Source organism: Pinus tabuliformis, chromosome 2_1, assembly GCF_031772625.1.
Source record: "Pinus tabuliformis cultivar Carrire ecotype Pingquan chromosome 2_1, CPIR1, whole genome shotgun sequence".
Classification (NCBI taxonomy): domain Eukaryota; kingdom Viridiplantae; phylum Streptophyta; class Pinopsida; order Pinales; family Pinaceae; genus Pinus; species Pinus tabuliformis.
The window spans coordinates 922306034-922326407 of NC_142299.1; the positions used below are offsets into that span (position 1 = coordinate 922306034).

Here is a 20374-nt window from a genome sequence, read left to right on the forward strand (position 1 = left end):
ATTGTTTGGTCGAAGTCAATCCCTTCTTTCATTATGGCCTATTATAGCCTTTAAGAAAGGAAGCAATGGTAAAAATATAATAAGGAGCAAGCTACTTATGCAAGCACTACCTTTACCTTCAATTTCAAGATGTGGACAAAGGCCAACTCTTTCATCCATTGATACCTTGAAATCACTTTAACATCCTTTGATTGAAAAGAATAAAACCATTTATCTAGGTTAAGTTTAAAGCTTTCACATTTCTTGATGCAGAGAAACACTTAAAACTAAAACACTCCTCTATTCAATGAGATTGGAGCCCGTGGGGGGCAGCAAAATTGGCAAGCATCATGAAAATGATGTTATGTACCAAGAGATTTGAGGTTCAAATCCTTCAACTTACTTGAGTCTACAAAAAGGGCATACATAGGCACTTGGGGATTATAGTGATCACAGTCTGAATCGGCTCCATGTCACACAAATACAAAACCGACCTAATTGTTGATTCTTTTAGTCACCAAATATATATATATATATATTCCATGAAATTGGACAATTAGATGGTATTGCATTGTCTTTCTTTGAATAAATAAAAACCTTTTTCCAAATAGTGATTCCTCATTCTTTAATAACAAAATAAAAACACTCTATACCAAAATCACATCATTATTCTCATCTTCATTTATAAATGAAAACCAAAAGAAAATACTATCATAGTATGATATATTACATGATCAATCTCCACAAAGAAGATATATATATATATATATATATATAGACTTATTTTTTATATATAAAATGAAAATGAGAGACTGAAATGCAATGAAATCAAACTATCACCGAATATTTAAATGCCTGATCTCAAACAACTTGAATGGCATATTCTTAGTAAAACCAACTTACCATAATCAATGTGTATATATCAATGCACAATAAATCACAAAAAAACAACAAAATACCATCTATAAATTTATAATGCATCATTAATTTTTAAGGTGAGAAAGTTTGTCCACATCCCTCGTATGTCCACATCCCTCGTAAATCCAATACCATTTAATGGCCTCTCTGCTTTTTTGACAAAGATTGATTTTTAGCTTTATCACCTCATAAAGTTTTTTCCAATATCTTTACTTTTATAAATAACCCCAAGCATTTTGTGTATTAAAAGTCCTTATACTAAAATCACTATACTATTCTTGCTCATAAATGAAGATTATTTCATTTTATTTACCAATGCAAAAAAGTAATCTAACTTTAATATTTTTTTTTGTAAGTTTGGCAGAATTACATCTTCAGCGTGTTCAATATATGGAATTGAACCAGTGACTTTACATCATCAATGAGTGTCTTAACAGAGCTATCTAAGACCCAGTGAACAACCCAACTTCATTATTTGAAAATAAAAAACTTACTAAAAAAAGTGTATTTTAAAATATAAAGATTATTCCATTTTATTTAGCCATAAAAAAAAAAAACAACCTAACTTTATTATGTGGAAAAAAAAAACTTATTAAAAAATAAATATTTAACAATCTCAATTTAAATTTATTTAAAGAAATGGGAATTAAAACCAAACATCACCAAAAAAAAATATTTCAAGTCGCAATATCAGCCAATATTCCTTAATTATCCAGAATAAAGACAAAAGACAATATATTCTTAATGTATAAGATAAGCATGTCATAATAAAAAAATATTTTGATTAAGTTTGATCTTGCCTCACCCATATTACTCTAATGAATTACCAATTCACTATTTTATATATATATATATATAGATAAAAGTAATAAAAAATTCACTATAATATATAATATAATGGAGTTGTCTTTAAAGAGACTTTTTGGAAGCTTTTTCGGTGGGTTTTTCCAGTCAAAATTCAGTAGCAATTTATTGAAATCTCAAGTTTGATAGCTAATTTCTACACAATCAAAGCGTCCCAAGGGTTTTTTAGGGTGTTGAATCCAAATATGCAGTTAAAAAACCATTTTAAATGATACAAATCAAGATTTAACCTCAATTTTTTCCGCCGGATTCCGTCAGCGGAATCTCCAAAAAATCGCACTAAAGACAACTCCTAATATAATATAATATATATAATCGAAATAATTAAAAAAAATTACTCTAACAAATTACCAATTCACTATTTTATATATATATATATATGTATATGTATGTAAAATCAGAGTAAGTAAGTAAATATATATATATATATATAAATAATAATAAAAAAACATATATATATATATATATAATAAAAAAACTATGTAAAATCGAAGTAATTAAAAAAAACTATGTAAAATCAGAGTAAGTAAATTATTTTTTGACAACATCTGTAAGCTCTTTACCTGAGGAAAATCATCAGATTTATTTCTTATCTATTACAGATCACTTTCTAATTGACTAAAACAACAGTCAAAGCTCGGGGTAAGTAAATTCCCTTTTGAGAACAACTGTAAGCTCTTAACCTGAGCTTATTATCACGTTTCTTTCTTATCAGATTACAGATCACTTTCAAAGCTCGCTCAGTATTCAATTGCATTGTCACAAGGTTGTCCATTTCCCTGCTACGATTAATCCTCTGAACACTGCCAGTTGAATTTCACTTTTAGTGTTCGTTTCTAAGATAGCAAACCCCGTTCTAGGTGAGATATTCACCACAGCTCAACTTTTAAATATTGCAAATATGTAATTTCCACAATTTTTTATTATTCAACAAATGAGAATGCACCTTTAATATAGACTGGCAAATCAATGGCTGCCCAGCTTTTCTTGTAACCAGATCCGCAGAGCATAAAATACACACTGAAACCAACTCAGCATCTCTGACATAGCCAGAAAGTAATGCAAACATAAATTAACCAGTTCATTTTAGAGAGTGTTTTCCACAGATCCCCTAGGTAGTCAAACCTTTCCTTGCCTGAGCAATACTAACCATTAAACCACCCCTAGTGCACTTAATTATGCCAAGACACATTTTGACATTTAGCGAAGGAAATAAGTATATCCCACAAGTAATGAAAAGAGATTTATACAGAAAATTGTGACATAATTATCCAGATGTTGTGGTTGCTTGTGCACAAGTATCATATTGCACCTCGGGGATTCCAGCACAGCCCTCGTTGTATCAATAACAATTTGCCCATTTACATAGTGCCGTCGGCACACTGGCATGTAAATGTCTGCACCACCAACAACTTCAGTTTTTCTTTCTCCTGTTTTACGAAATGTAAATGATGCGGCCTTACCACACAGCTCACAGCGTGACTTCAATTTAACTACAGAATCGGCTATAGGTATCAACTCAAGAGCTGATCCAAAGCTCTTCCTGCCAAGAAAACATCAATAAGCAGAAAAAAAACGTCAACAATGATCTTTCTCCAGCGCTGTTAAAAACATCGAAAAACAAAAACAATATGGTTTCCCCAAGAAAACAAATCAGAAATTGTACTGCTTTCCTTACATTCTAAACACCAAAATTCAATACCCTTTTTTTAAATTTCAGTTCACATTCATCTTTCCTTCCAGAAACTGAAATAGCATCTAATCTACTCTAAAATCAAAACCTCGACATCAACTAACATTACCTCAAATAATCCCCATCAAGGCCAGCAACAATAACAGTTTTCCCATCTCTATCAGCTGCTACCTGACAAAAACTATACAGGTCTTTGAAGAACTGTGCTTCATCAATGCCAATCACATCTACCTGTTTACAAAAGCAGAACAATAACAAAATTAACACTCAACAAAGTTTATGATCAATAAAACCGCTGTGTATATCACTTAACCAGACATTTTGCTATGCTAAAATCAAAATTTCTACTACACAATGAGCAATAAATTATAGATATAAACAGAAAAGGTGAGGTTTCATTTTCTTTCCCTGAAGAAATAGAGTATCCAATTATAAACACCTTTTATATTTCCTGTAAAATCCCGATGAAGGAAAAGGTGCAATAAAGAGCTTGAGAGAAAGATTTATCTTCTGTCTTAGAGAATCAGTGCTCTTTGCCAATGAGGATAATAAGATTCAATTCCTAAGTACAGATGTGTAGCTCTACAAACCCTTGAGATTTTCAAAGCCAAGCGTGCTGAAAATTAATGAGAAAATATCTGAAAGATGTAAAATGCCAGTGCAAAGCAAATGGGCCGTATTAAACCCAGTCACCACAGAAGGGCATCATAATGATTTGACACTGTCCTGCATCTCCAATTTCTCCAATGAAGTTAGAAAGCAATTCATCCCCACAAGGAAGACAACGTGATGCGAGAAGAACACCAGAAATTTATAAGAAAGCTAAATGGAAATGAGATGTTCTTGAAAAAAAAACCAAGGCACAGTTATCATTGTTGAAAATTACCTCTAACATAAATAAGATGATCGTATTCTGTTAATGAGGCGATAATGACTAAATCTTCCCAATAATGGCTTGGCAGATGTCCTAGCCCAAAGGACACTAGAATAAAAGGAGAAACTAGCACAGATCCACCTTAACCCTTGATCTATGAAGCACCAAAAAAGAAGCAAAAAACCAAGGTGCAAATCTCTTGCTTCTTAAAAGATCCAAAGTTAAGATGGATTTATAATAGCTTCTTTTTCATTTTATTTTTTGTTACCCACACACTAACATGACAAGTAGATCTCACACACCCCCACAAAGACCTTATTCATTATATATTTTATTATTTATTATATTCACAGACTAGTGATTTTAGTATCATATAAACATAAGCTTTTGCAACAATACATCATAGTAGGAAAGTATAACCCTTGGGTTTCCCAAAGTTACTTTCACTAATAACAAGTGCCAAAAATGACACCATTCTTTTCTTTCTTTTTATTTTCCTATCTTGAGTTGGTAAGATTTAGGGTTAAAGCATGCATCCTGTGCTTAATAGGCACCCTAACAATCTAGCATGACATGCAGGAAATGCATAAATTGTCAACTCCCTTATGTGAGACTTTGGTTATCCGAATGACATAGTAAATTGAGAAAGCCTTCCAAGAAGCATGTGGTCGATGCACCTTTCTTATTATTCCAATAAATGATACAGTTCCAAACCTTTCTCCATGCTATTGTTTTCTCAAATGTGTCAGCCATCCATTTGATGCTCCTGTTCTCCCAAATCCATCTCTCCTCAACCTGAACAAAGAATCCTTACACATAGTCAACAATCAAAGCCTTCAGAGAATTGTACTTTATGGTAAAGCTCTGCCTTCAAGCTACATTCAAGATTGTAACTGGGGAGATATTCTTCATATATTACCACATCCGCACCTCTCCCACTAATGCTAACATTTTTTATTTACCAGACACTTCAAGCCTTAAACAGGGGGTATCAGGATTTTGAAAGAAAGAACCATGGACCAGGGAGGCATACTCTTTGAGATATGAAATGCCGCAAGCGGTACAAGATTCTTAAATTTCCAAGTACGTAGAACTGGTAATCTCTCAAATTCCCTCCTAAAGAAAAGATTCCTCTGCTGTTACACCATCTTGATCTTCATAGACAATCATAGTTTTAGTGTTGTTCACTGCACACTCAAGAGTCAATCCTTCTTTTCTCGGCCCAATCATGCACTCTACGAAATTTTCTTCAGATCTCTAATGGATTTAGCAAATGGCACAAAAAAACCCTGCAACTAAGAAGCCAGTAGCCACTTCAACCAGTATTAGAACTTGGGCCTTTCACATATGGATCTTTCACAATGGACATCCCTATCTGACACCTTTTATGATTGAATTGAACTTGACACAAGACCTCCCTACAACACTGACTACAGAACTGTTGTAAGAATTAATTAACCTTAATGCCTTGCCATAATGATAATACATATCATATGCTCTTTATTAAATCTGATAAGAGCTACATACGTAAGATTGTTTTGTTTTAACCTTTTAAGATAATACATATTCCTTTTGTTAAATACATAATATTTAGGTCCACAGGCATTAATAGGATGACTTGAAAAGTGTAAAGGAATACAAAAACAAAGAAACAACCAAAACTAAAAATCGAATGCATATAAATCTCAAATAGTAATACATAAAGCATGCATTCTATAGGAATTGACAACGATTTGTCTTCATTTTGCGCACCTGCTTGTAAGCCTCCTCTCCTAATTTTCCTTTGAAAGATGCAAGATCTGCAACAGCCCAGCAAGGCATTTTTGCACCATCATGAGACACAACTGAGTTCAGCCCATATCTTGTATCCTTGTCAGATTTCACAAGCACGACTCTTCTGCATGTGTCAAAAACAAAAAATATTTCTCCGTAATCAGATCTCTCCATTCTATGTTAAGTTGGAACAGTATTTTGACATTTAACCACAAACGAATCCAAGCACTTATCACTATAAATCTTTTGCCTGTGGAAATGTACAATCAACGTTTAAAACTATTGTCCTTTTAAACACACATGACTCAAATCATTCGATACAGGAAGAGGGCAGGAACAAGGCTGGACAATGCAATGCAGGAACAATGCTGGACAATGCAATGCCAGAAATCTCAAGTTTCCGCTTTCTTATAGCAGATTGGAGGGAATTAAAGAACAGGGGCACATGGATGAAGACGTGAAAACAAGCAGGCAGAGATTGCCGAATCTGTCAGATATTTTAGTGTATTTTGGACAGTGAGCATTATACAATATGAACAAATGAGGGAATATTTGAGCACCAATAACTATCAGATATACTGGATTATCACCTGAACGAGGAATAGACCTCTCTGCATAAGAAATAAAGCTACGTTCCTAAAAGGGGAATCATGATAAGCATAGATACAGAGCTATTTGAGACCACAACTGTACTGTAGACAACTAATGTTGATGGATGATTGAGAAATCGTAAGCAGTTAGTTTGGACCTCCCAAGCAACAGTGAGAATTCTGATACCTAGTAAGCAGAGTTAGGGTTGAGCCCTAAATTTCTCCAGCTGAAAATTAAACCAAAAAATGGAACAATTTTGGGACTTGAAATTAACCGTGTTTATAACTTCATAAAGCTGCTCTTTATTACATCAGGATTCCACGATCACAGAAAGGGATTTTAGATGAATCAGGTGAAGTGATTCTACATAAGCGTCCATCTACACTCTGCACTCTCCCCTTTCATCTTAACAGGTCGATGGATCAAAAAAGTGCCTTTGAAAATGCGTTTACAATAACAGCCATCTGCCAGATAAGGGGAAATATGCAGGATTGGGATATCTATTTTACATAGAGAGGAGTTGCTGGTGCACATTCCTCAACTAATGGACAAAGAATATGAGATCCAACATCTAGTGTCCAGTCTAACAGAATCGGTCAACAATCCAACACAAAGGCTAAAGATCAAAGAATGTGAAATACAACCTCTAGTTTCAAGTCGAAGCAGCTCTACATAGTGTTTCTAAATCAAGAATAAACTAAGATTCCCGAAGTGAAACCCCACCCAGAAACCAAAACAGAAGAAAGTGAAGTCTCCAAACCTGCCCATTTGAATTTCTGCTCGCATTTTACGAATAAGGGCAGTCGTCTTGCCCGCGAACATAGGCCCCAAGATAAGATGAATTTCTCCACTTGTGTAGATACCCAAGTCATCCATGGCTATGAGCTGATGTTGCTGCAGATTCTTCTCAAACACTAAACCGACTGATTTTTGGGCCTCTTCCTCGTCATGTTCTTCTTCTCCTTGTGTTCCTTTATAACTTTCATTGAAATTTTTTCCCGCCTGAACACGAAAGTGCATGTGGCCAAGGGAATATTCCCCTAGGCTCCTTGGCAGGGCAAGGTCAGAGTGCCTACCCCAAAGGGTTTCGTAAGCGGGACGTGCAGATGCCAGGATAAGCGCAAGATTCCTCGGAAGAGACAAGGAATTGGATCGAGCCCGAGCATGAATGAAGTGAGAAGGGACCAAATAGGCAGCTTTGGGGAGCGGTATAGATGAAATTGTGGAAAACATGGTCTTCAAATTGGTAGTTCTGTTAATCCGAAACCCCGATGACATATATACATAAAATATAATGTTTATGTAATTTCACATACCCAAACCGCTTGGGCTTCTTTCCCTCCACAATATCAATACATAAATGGATATAATACAACCTATGCAGTGGGAGTACAGGGGGAAAAGATGGAATGGAGTTAAAATTCAGGTAATCAGGGTACCCACGAAGAATACTGAGGCTGCTGTTGACACTGGTTTGACCTTGGACATTGTACAGTTGAAGCTGATACGGGAATTCTTAGTAGAGTGAGTGGAATCGGTCAGTGTGATGGAGCAAGTGCCGGGCCACGGAAAGGACAAGAACCCTCGTAAAACCCTATACACGCAACGTGCTCACTACGATCATGGACTCTCCACTCCATAATTCGAGGGCTGGTGTTCTTTCCATCCACTACGAATATTTTTCATTACCCGGTCGCCTCTAAACCGGGGCTAGAGCATATCTTGGATGGAAGAGGAATCTGTTTAAAATTTTGGACAATCATCCATGTCCAATATTTTGACTCCCCGAGATTCTTATTCAAGATTGTTTCTTATCATCTTTAATGTTGTAAGAAGAACTTTGGCGTAAATCACATGAGAAAAGACCTTTGTCGACGCCTTTCGAATCAACTAGTGTGGTTCATCGTCGACAAAGGTCTTTCCTCATGTGATTTACGCCGAAGTTCTTCTTACAACTATTATGGATCACAGAAGCCTCAATTCAATAATCTTTAATGTTGGTCCTTGTTATTCTTAAGACTCTCTGAAATCTTTTTTATTTGAATCTAAAAAAAATATGACATTAAATTTTATATAAATTAATTTATAAAATTTAATTAAATTAATCTATATAGATTAATATTTTTATTCTTAATTTTTGTTTATGAAATTTAAACTTGAAATTTTATAGGACTAAATCCCACCAAAAAAACAATCAATTTGTTAAATCAATACCGTATGATATCTTATTTATCATAATACATCAATTCAACTAGAAAATTCAAAATATTTTATATTTGTTAAAATTGTGTGTTTGGATTTGTGAGACTAGATCCAGCCTAGACACTCTTTGAGGCAATACAATATAATCCAGCTTGGGCTTTCCCTGTCCATGAGATTATGGGATTAAATCTCATACAAATTAATCAAATCAACCAATATGTATCATATGGATCAATATCCCCACTCTCGTTCCTCTTTATGAAATTTGAACATGAAACTTTATGGGGACTAAATCCCACACTAACCCACCAATTTGTTGAATGAATACACTATGATATATCTCATTCATCACAATACACCAATTCAATGAGAAAATAAACATTTTATATTTGTTAAAATTGCATGTTTGGATTTTGTGAGACTAAAAGAAGCCTCGACACCCTTCGAGACAATACAGTATAACCCCATAATTGGCTCCCACACCTTATGATATATCTCAATCGTCACAATACACCAATTCAATGAGAAAAATCAAAACATTTTATATTCATTCTCAATCGTCACAATACACCAATTCAATGAGAAAAATCAAAACATTTTATATTTGTTAAAATTGAATGTTTGGATTTTGTGAGACTAAATTGGGCCTAAAATCCCTTTGGTACAATACAATATAACCTCATAATTAGCTCCCACCCGATTTTGTGAGACTAAATTGGGCCTAAAATCCCTTTGGTACAGTGCAATACACCAAGTCAATGAGAAAAATCAAAAAAATCAAAACATTTTATATTTGTTAAAATTGAATGTTTGGATTTTGTGAGATTAAATTGGGCCTAAAATCCCTTTGGCACAATACAATATAACCTCATAATTAGCCCGCACCCTTATCCCCTACCCATGAGATTTGAACCTAAGACCTCATGGGGACTAAATCCCACATAAACCAACTAGTCTACACCTCATGGGTGAAGTCATCTCATTCATCACAATACACAAATTCAATAAGAAAATTCAAAATCTTTTATGTTTTTGTTTTTCATTTGTGAGTAATATAATATTTATTAAAATTGTAAATTTCGATTAAAGAAATTGTTATTTTAAATAAAAAATGATTGTAACTTCTTCAAATAGCATTATTGGAAGTGGATTATGCAATTTTGACATTTGATATTTGCAATTTCGTCAATTCAAAAAGATTCTTATTGGATTTCATAACAACAATATTAGTTTCCTTTTCCATTATTTTGAGTGGAAAAAAGGGCTTAATTCATAACATTTTTAAACTGTGGTATCCATATCGTCCTAGGCTTGAAAACATTGTTGCTTAACTTGAGGATAGATGACATTTATCCTACTCATTTTTCAAGTCAATCGCTATAGAGTTCAATGAATTCAATCATGGTTTAGTGAGCTTAATAATGGGTTTTTGTGGCTTAGTGGTTGGGATGTGGCATCACCATGTAACAGTGAAGGTTTTTGTGTGAGGGGGAAGGTGTTTGGCTTCTCAAAGTTCAATCCATTATCAAAAGGGTTCATGCTTAACATACGTCCAACAAGTAAAATTGGTCTAAGTGGACGTTAATGTGATACTTCATCATTTGATCTTGTAACAAAGTTAGAGTTTGATTTGTGATTCCTTTGATTAGCAAGGGGGTTTGGTCATCATTGCAATTTGGTTTTGGAATGTGGATTGGATGGGATGTTTATATTTGCATTTGAATGAACTAAATACGATATTTTAAGGGCTTTTGGTTTTGGATCACTTATTATGGACATGGATCATGTTTATGTTGATTGCCCACTCTTTGTGGGGTCCTCATCATTCAAGGGATGAGTAGCAAGTAGTCTCTATGCTTGTCCTAATGTTGGAAAAATATGTGCAAATATCTCATGGTAAATTTATGTGTGTATACTATCAATATTGAGAGGGGCACAGATAATAATTGGTGCTCATCACTTGTCTTTCTCTTCATATGTCCCCTCTTCAATGTCTTTTGGTTTGAAATCCTTTGGCACACCTTCTCTTTCCTTGATCTGAAGTCTAATCTCTCCATGAGTGGAATTCTAACCCTTTCATTAGTGAAAATCAATGGATGGGATTGTGGCTTTCCCATACAATGTTATCATCATTCAAGTGCCAATGGTCTATTAATTGGAGAGTCATGTAGTAGTGGTGATGCTCACATATTATTCGTGCTAGTTTGTGCTTTATGTCTTTAAGCATTGTCAGTGCAAACTTTGACCAAGACTAATGTACACCATCTTCCCCATCCACACCCTACACCATGCCAATTTAAACAAAGAGGCAAATTTATTTTCCTATTCTCCCATCATTATTTTTCTTTCAAAGGAAGAGGTCGTCAACCCCTCTATTATCATAATTTTTCTTGATGGGTCTGTAATCTTTTGAAGCTCATATTCACCTCCATGGTGAGCCAATTTCTCTTTCTAGCTAGCAACCACATATTAACATGCAATTTTTTTCAAATGTGTATGCCCATCTCACATATTTGGGTAGCTCCATGTATGGACCTATACTTACATAACATTTAATGAGCCAATAGTCTTCCCACCCAACACAAAGGGCCCAAGTTGATAGAATATATTTCACATCATCAAGCATTCTTTTCAAGGGGCCTCTAATGGCTTAGCTCGTTCTTTCTTGTACAGAGTTGGTTTCCTTTTAATATCTTTCAAATTTTCTTCTAGAGTATTTTCTAGGCATCTTTACATAAATTGGACAAACCTAGTGGACTAGCTTGAGTGGTTGAGTGATTTTAGCTTCATGCAAGGGGTCTCAAAGTTGACCCCTTGAGATGGGTAACTTTGTTGCATACCTCACTCAATGTCCTAATTGGGTCTAGGTTTGTAATCAATGGCATTAGGTATACACTAGTTATAATCCCTGAAAAGTGATAAGTTCCCAAGGCTTTTTAAGCAAGGTTTCTATTGGAGAAAAAATAAATGGGTTGAAACCATTGGCTTTTAAAGCCTTTGTGTTTTTCTCATCCATAACTACTAGAAGAAATTTGATTCAATAAAGCTGGACATAGCAAAATATACATATGATGAAATGACAATAATGATCACTAGGGAAATTGAAGGTTGTTTCAATCTTATGTAGAATTCCCAACCCATATGATTTTCTTCTCCAACTTCTTTAAAAGAAATGTGTTTAATGGAATTTCTTGCCTCTATCTATGTTATAGAAGTTTGTAATCCATTTGTGCTAAAAATAGTTTAACCTAGGGTCAAAAGTAATATGGGGACCAAGAGAGTGTTACAATGGAAGTACAAAAGTATTTATCTTTGACCAAGTAAAAAGAAATATACATCTTCTTTTGCAATTTTGTCAAGCTTAAGTTTTTCAAAAGGATTTTTTGAACTATGGATAAATGAGAGCTTCCCACTTTGCACTGGGGTCTAGTATAATGTCACACTTTTACAACATAAACAAATTCTCAAACAATTCCTTTTTGAAGACCGCAATGTCAAGATCAGTGAGATCTTCCCACTTTGCATTGGGGTCTAGTACAATGTTGATCTTTTGCAACATAAACAACTTCTCAAATAACATCTTTGTGAAGGCCATGGTGTTTTCACTAACTACAACAATGAAATTGACTATAGAAGTTGTTGATCATTCTCTTTGAAAGATAGTAATGCACTTTGCTTACGCTGTGAAAAATGGATATTGTATTCTAGAGCCTTAAAGTCATGTCATTCATCCATGTTCCACTAGTTTCTCTTACCCTCTTCAAAATTTATGATGTGTGCCATGTTTTCTAGTTGTATGAAGGTGGTATTTGTTATGTATATGCTCAAGTTGTTGTAGGGGTGATCTATATCTACTTTTTTACTCCATGGATATGAATGGGGCAATGTTGTGTATTATTTTGGCATGTGTGACAAATCCATCAATTTAGTAGCTATAAAAATATGTGTAGGGTGATAGCAGGAAAATCCACTTTTCCTGTAAATTTCCACTTCTTGGGACTCATGCTTCTCAATCAATTGATTCACACGTTGCATGCATTAATCATTTATGGTTTGTGTGAATTTTTTTCACATGCCCCCAATCGACGTTTCCCATGTTTTAACTATCAGTTTGGCTTAGTTTTCCATTCAATGCAATATATTCTCAAATATGGATGATATGAATACCTATCTACCTCAAAGTCAAATCAATTTACTCTCAGCAAGTTATGCATGCAATAGAATCCTTCCACGAACTTAACTCCTCGGAAATCACACTCTACAGGAAATCAAATATGTCAACTACTAGAACTAAGAATTCATGTAGCAAGCAACCAGAATTTCAACACAAGTGAACTACTGGAACAAAGAATTCTTGTAGTTTTTTTCCATAATTTCCTATAAGTGATAAAAACACCAAATTCAACGACTTGAAATGGGTTTCTTCCCCATAGGTGTATTACTACAAATCACCCACGATTCACCTTTTTTAACCACCACCAAATGCCTTTTGCCTAGATCTAGGTGATTTATTCATTCAATATTGAATCCTCAATGATTCTTTAAAGTTGCCTCCCATTCCTCATTGGATCTTCAGCAAGTCTTCTCATGTATTCTACAAGGAGTAGTCATGTAGAAATCCTTCTAATCCACACAAAGTGAATTCTATAGTATGTATATAATTTTTCTCTTGATCCAATTAACCATAAATTGTCCTTAATCCTTACATAGGATTACTTCTTCACATGGCAGATTTATAAATTAATCTATCATCAGTTCCAGGCTTCACACAGATGTTGAAACTCTGTTAATTCTAGATTTCACAAAGACTAGAATTCATCTCAATCACATATCTACAAATACAATCCATGAACACAATAAATGTATGAAAACTCTATTTCATTAATTAAACTTGTACATATACAAATACTTAGAAAACTCTCTTACTCTCTTGGTCTGATTCTACATTCATTAGGCCATTCACTTTTCCCTTAGGCTTACATTGACTAAATACAACATTAAAAGAAAAGTAGACTTTCCTTGATCCCTAAATCACTCCCTAATTTATTCCCTAAAACTCTCATGATTTATTCCATAAATCTCCCACGATTTTCAAGGCATATTTGTTTTTTCCTTATGGATAAAATCTTTCCTATCCACAACTTTTCTAAGACTATGACTTATCTAGTTCTAAAAATGATAAAATATATCAACTTGGAAAATACAGTTTATTTACATAGAAGAATACAAATTCTTCTCAAAAATCAATACCCGTTCTTAAAGATTTGTTATATTAAAGACTTAATGGCTTGGAAGCTCTAATTCTCCTGTATCAGACTCCTAAGGTAGAAAAAGTTCATGACCTCTTGGTCATGTGTCATTAATGCCTGAATCCTCCAAGATCTCAAACCTTGTGTTGTAGTTGTCCATTCTTCCTTGCATTTTGTTGTCATATTTTTGATGTTGCCTTCACTTCTCTAGGCTTCCAAAATTTATGTTACTCTCACCCACTTTCCTTGTTGGTTCAAAGCTTCTCAGTCAGTTGTATTTTGTTGTTGGCTATAGTTTTTCTCTTGTTGTATCTTCTCCTAATTATCATCTTCATTAGCATAAACAAGCTATCAATTTCCTCATCCAAGTTTGTCCTTGACTGTTGAAACTTGTTATCATCTCTCACTTGTTGCTACATATCTTCCTTATGCATAAAAGTTTCAAGACTCTTATCAAATTTTAGCTTGTACACCTATTTCACTATCTACTACTCATGCCTTGCAGCTTCCTCTCTGTTACTTTCTTTCAAGATAATTTCCTCCTCTTCTAGATTCAACTTTACAAGTTGAATATGCACTTTATGATTTACTAATCCCTACTCAAGAAGTTTCAACTCTTCAAACAAATAAGTAAAATTAACTTAAACTGGATTTATAGTCTCCATATCATAATAAACATTTATGTCCTCTGCAAACCATTCTTCTAAGAGCTTTGCTTCTTCCTTGAAGCCTACATAGTCTTCCTTTGGCATAAGACCTTCATCATCCCTTATGAGCATTGCATTTATATGTTGTTCTTTATCATTGTCTATCCTAAATTAAATGTGTCCTATTCACTTTATGGAATTTCACTACCTCATATTCCTTCATCACAGGTTTCTAATAATGTCTTTCTTTCATGCTTTGTAAAGACACTCCTTCCTCTTCTTCGCTTGGAACATAATTTAGATACTACTTTTCCTCTATCTCTTTTTCTATTATAGATGGTTGTCCATCTTCATAAAAGCCTGCAACTATAAACAACTTGTCAGATTTAAATCATAAGGCTTTATGGCCCCATTTGATGCTTCAGATATCAAATCCTCATTTTGATCTAAACTTCCACAATAGTTCATGAGACTTGCAATAAGTCTTTCCTTCTCTTCATCCCCCTCTCCAAGTATGTCTCCTTTCTCTGGTATAAGAATTTCATCCACAATTATGTTAATTGTGATTTCTTCAGTATTTTCTTCATAAGGAAACTCTCCATCATCTACACCTGCATGACCTACATTCTAAAACATTTCATTAGTTTTAAAATCAAGAGATCCTTAAATCTCATCATCTCCTTCATCCCCATATTCACCAAGGATATGTCCTTATTCTGGTTCGCAATAGTGAACATTAATCTTCGATGCCTAAGATCTCTCATCAACCAAGCACATGACCTATGCTTTAGCTTCTCCTGCAACTTGTGCCAATTTACTTTCTTCCATGGAATCCATCCACATATTTGGTCTTCCTCACCTTCTTATAGTAGTTCCATTAGTACATTCAACTGTACTTTTATCTCAACAATTTCTCGATCAACTTCTTCATGACTCATCCTTCTCTTTATGACATTTGTTTTGGCATCTTATTTTCTTCTATTGTGGCTTCTTCCTGACCCATAACATGACTATCAATGGTCATATTCCTTCTTTCTTTGTGAACTTTAACTTGTCCACTTGTAGATTGCCTCCAAGCCTCTACAATAACAAGTTACTCCTTAACTTTCTACAATACCTCTCCAGGTTATCCTTGAGCCTATGCTTTTGGTGTATTTGGTTCTCTCCTCTACAACCTCTTGAGATTCTCTGCACCTTTTAGGCTTCTGCAGATCTTCATTTCCTCTAAGAACATCCACTTGTCCTCCTCCTTCCATCCTCAGTTGGAACTTGTAAAGGTTGTTTGCCATAGCCTCCAAGAACTTCTTTGTTCTTGGTTACAGTCTTCCTATTGCAATCATCCTCAACATTGGAACCTATAATAAAAAAATTACCTCATAAATTAGTTGAAAACATAAAGACCAATTTACCTATGGTTTAACCTCATGCGAATATATATTTTTGTCACAGTTTCCTCTAATATTTTTGTTGGCTCTAGGGTTGCAACTCTGCTACTGTTGCAAATCTTATACTATTCTTATATAGTTCTACTTTCCTCCCACAGTAGAAATTCTCTCCATACCCTCAAAGAAATAAATGTACTTTCTTTTTCTCCAACAACCCAATCCATGCAACCTCAATATAAATTGAAATTAAAAACATATTTATCTCATTCAAATTATGAAATCTGAACTTTTGTGAGCTCCAAATATCTCCATTTCAACGAACAACTCTGCTCTACCTCATTCTTCCAGAGAGAAACTTGCCTTAATACCTCTTGATAGTACGAAAATCCACTTTTCTTGCAAAATTCCACTTCTTAGGTCTCACACTCCTCAATCAATTAATTCACAACCTACACACATTAATAATTTAAGGTTTGTGTGATTTTTTTTCACATGCCCCCAATTGTTGTTTCCCATGTTTTAACTATCAGTTTGGCTTGGTCTTCAATTCAATGCAATCTATTCTCAAATATGGATGATATGAATACCTATTTACCTCAACATCAAGTCAATTTACTCTCAACAAGTTTTGCGTGCAATATAATCCTTCCACGAACTCAACTCCTTAGAAATCACACTCTACGGAAAATCAAGTCTGTCAGCTACCAAAAGTGGGAATTTCTATAGAAAATGGCTAGAATTTCAACATAGGTGAACTACTAGAATAATGAATTTCAGTAGTTTATTTCCATAATTTCCTATAGGTGATTAAAGCACCGGATTCAACAATGAATTGAAATGGATTTCTTCCCCAGAGGTTTATTTCTCCAAATCACCCAAAATTCACCTTTTTTAACCACCATCGAATGCCTTTGGCTCTGATATGGGCGATTTCTTCATTCAACATTGAATCCTCAATGATTCCGTAATGTTTCATCCCAATCCTCATCAGATCTTCAACAGGTCTTCTCATTTATTCTACAAGGATTTAATCATGCAAAATCCTTCTCATCCATGCACAATGAATTCTACAGTATGTACACAATTTTTCTTTTGATCCAATTAACCATAAATTGTCCTTAATCCTTACATAGGATTACTTCTTCAAGTAACAAAATTATAAATTAATCTATCATCAATTTTAGGCTTCACACAGATGTTGAAACTCTACTAATTCTAGATTTCACAAAGACTAGAATTCTTCTGAACCACACAAATACAAACACAATACATGAACACAATAAATGTATTAAAACTCTGTTTCATTAATTAAACATGTCCATACAACATGGGTGGGACTACTGCAAATTGATTCCAAACACCGAAACTCCAAAGGTCGAAGTTGGTGATCAGATTTTCTTTCATGTTAATTGTATCCTCCTACACTACGAGCATATAGATGACACCTCCAAAGATTTGAGCATAGGTGGGACTACTGCAAATCAATTCCAAACACCAAAACTCCAGAGGTCGGAGTTGGTGATGGGACTTTCTTTCATATTTCTTGTATCCTCCTACATTATGGGTGTATGGATGACACCTCCAGAGATTTGAACACAGGTGGGACTATTGCAAATCAATTCCAAACACCAAAACTCCAGAGGCTGGAGTTGGTGATGGGACTTGATCTCATATTTCTTGTATCTTCCTACACTACGGGCATATGGATGACACCTCCAGAGATTTGAACACGGGTGGGACTACTGTAAATTGATTCCAAACACTAAAACTCCAGAGGCCGGAGTTGGTGATGGGACTTGATTTCATATTTCTTGTATCCTCCTACACTATGAGCGTATGGATGACACCTCCAGAGATTTGAACATGGGTGGGCTGCAAATTGATTCCAAACACCAAAAATCCAGAGGCTGGAGTTAGTGATGGGACTTGATTTCATATTGGTTATATCTTCCTACACTACAGGCATATGGATGACACCTCCAGAGATTTGAACACGGGTGGGACTACTACAAATCAATTCCAAACACCAAAACTCCAGAGGCCAGAGTTGGTGATCAGACTTGCTTTCATATTGCTTGTATCATCCTATAATACAGGCATATAGATGACCCCTCCAAAGATTTGAACACGGGTGGGACTACTGCAAATCAATTCCAAACACCAAAACCCCAGAGGTCGAAGTTGGTGATGGGACTTGCTTTCATATTACTTGTATCCGCCTACACTACGGGCGTATGGATGACACCTCCAAATATTTGAACACGGGTGGGACTACTGCAAATCGATTCCAAACACCAAAACTATAGAGCCCAAAGTTGGTGATGGGACTTGCTTTCATATTGCTTGTATCCTCTTACACTACGGGTGTATGGATGAAACCTCTAGATATTTGAACAAGGGTGGGTCTAATGCAAATCAATTCCAAACACCAAAACTCCAGAGGTCGGAGTTGGTGATGGGACTTGCTTTCATATGGCTTGTATCCTCCTACAATACGGGTGTATGGATGACACCTCCAGATATTTGAACACGGGTGGGACTACTGCAAATCGATTCCAAACACCAAAACTCCAGAGGTTGGAGTTGGTGATGGACTTGCTTTCATATTGCTTGTATCCTCCTACACTACGGGCACATGGATGACACCACCAGATATTTGAACACGAGTGGGACTACTGCAAATCGATTCCAAACACCAAAACTCCAGAGGCCGGAGTTGGTTATGGGACTTACTTTCATATTTCTTATATCCTCTTACACTACATGCGTATGGATGACACCTCTAGAGATTTGAACATAGGTCGGACTACTGCAAATCGATTCCAAACACCAAAACTCCAAAGGCCGAAGTTGGTGATGGGACTTGCTTTCATATTCCTTGTATCCTCCTATAGTACGAGCATATGGATGACACCTCCAGATATTTGAACATGGGTGGGACTACTGCAAATTGATTCCAAACACCAAAACTCGTAGATTAGAAGAAAGGTAGACTTTCCTAGATCCCCAAATCATTACCTGATTTCTTCCTTAAAGATCTCATGATTTATTCCATAAATTTCTCATGTTTTTCAAGGTAGATTTTCTTTTTCCCTATGGATAAAATCTTTCCTATCCACAACTTTTCTAAAAATCTAACTTATCTAGTTCTAAAATTCATAAAATATATCAACTTGGAAACTTTACAATTTATTTATATAGAAGAATATAAATTCTTCTAAAAATTCATGACCCCTTCTTAAAGCTTTGTTACATCGAATACTTAATGGCTTGGAAGCTCTAATGCTCTTGCATAATAGGGACAATACTTTAGCATTTACTTCATCTTTCTTCCCCAATTCTTCTTCTCTTGCAAGTGTTTGATCTTCTACATCTACCTTGTCATTTGATTTTATTGTTGCTTGTGAATTTATCTTATTCTTTACCTCAACTTTAGCTTTATCATTCTTTTGAGCTTTGGATTTCACTTCTACCATTGCTTGTGCATTTGTCTTATTCTCTTTCTCAACTTTAGCTTTATCTTTTTCAAGGTTTCAATTATCTTATTTCTTACTCTTCTCTCCTGTAATGCTTGAAATATTATAGTAACGCTCTCTTTTTCTTCCCTCTTATTTATTTCCTTCTATTCTACTAATGACCAAAACTTACCATCACTCCATTAAGTGAATGCATGTCTATTTGCTTCTTCATATTCATTTCATTGTGACAATAAATGAGTGAAATTTTCACTTTAGACTTTTGTTTTTCTACAAATCCCAATGGATCATGTATTTGATATATTATGAGGGGAAAGTGATATGCTCCCATTTTTCTCCCCTTCCATTTTTTCCTATGAATAATCAATCAACCCATTTAAATTTACAAACAAATAGGCATGCATTAAAACCATGTGGGGCAGTTTTATAGTCACTTTGTTTGATTACTAGCTTGTTAAAACATGGGTTGGCAATGTCTAAGGAGATTTTGTTGCTTTATAAACCCTCATATATGTAGAACTCTCATATATGCATGAGTTTCTAATCCTCTACCACAAATTTATAGCCTCTTCAAACAATATTTGACATGGCTTACAATAGATAATCTCATATAAGGATGAAAATAAATCACAAGTGTAAGCATAGTTGTGCATATACTTATGCTCCCAAAGATCTTTACAATATACATTAATTGGAGACTTATTGAGTGTCCAAGACCAATAC

General features: G+C 34.8%; 1 pseudogene across 1 annotated transcript; it reads right to left on the reverse strand.

The window, feature by feature from the left end:
* Positions 1–2665: 2665 nt before the first annotated feature.
* Positions 2666–8440, reverse strand: LOC149203668 (thymidine kinase a-like; annotated as a pseudogene). Its single transcript, XR_016253965.1, has 4 exons — positions 7453–8440; positions 6081–6225; positions 3564–3685; positions 2666–3304 (listed from the first exon to the last, which is right to left on the reverse strand). The product of XR_016253965.1 is annotated as a thymidine kinase a-like (transcript).
* Positions 8441–20374: the final 11934 nt, after the last annotated feature.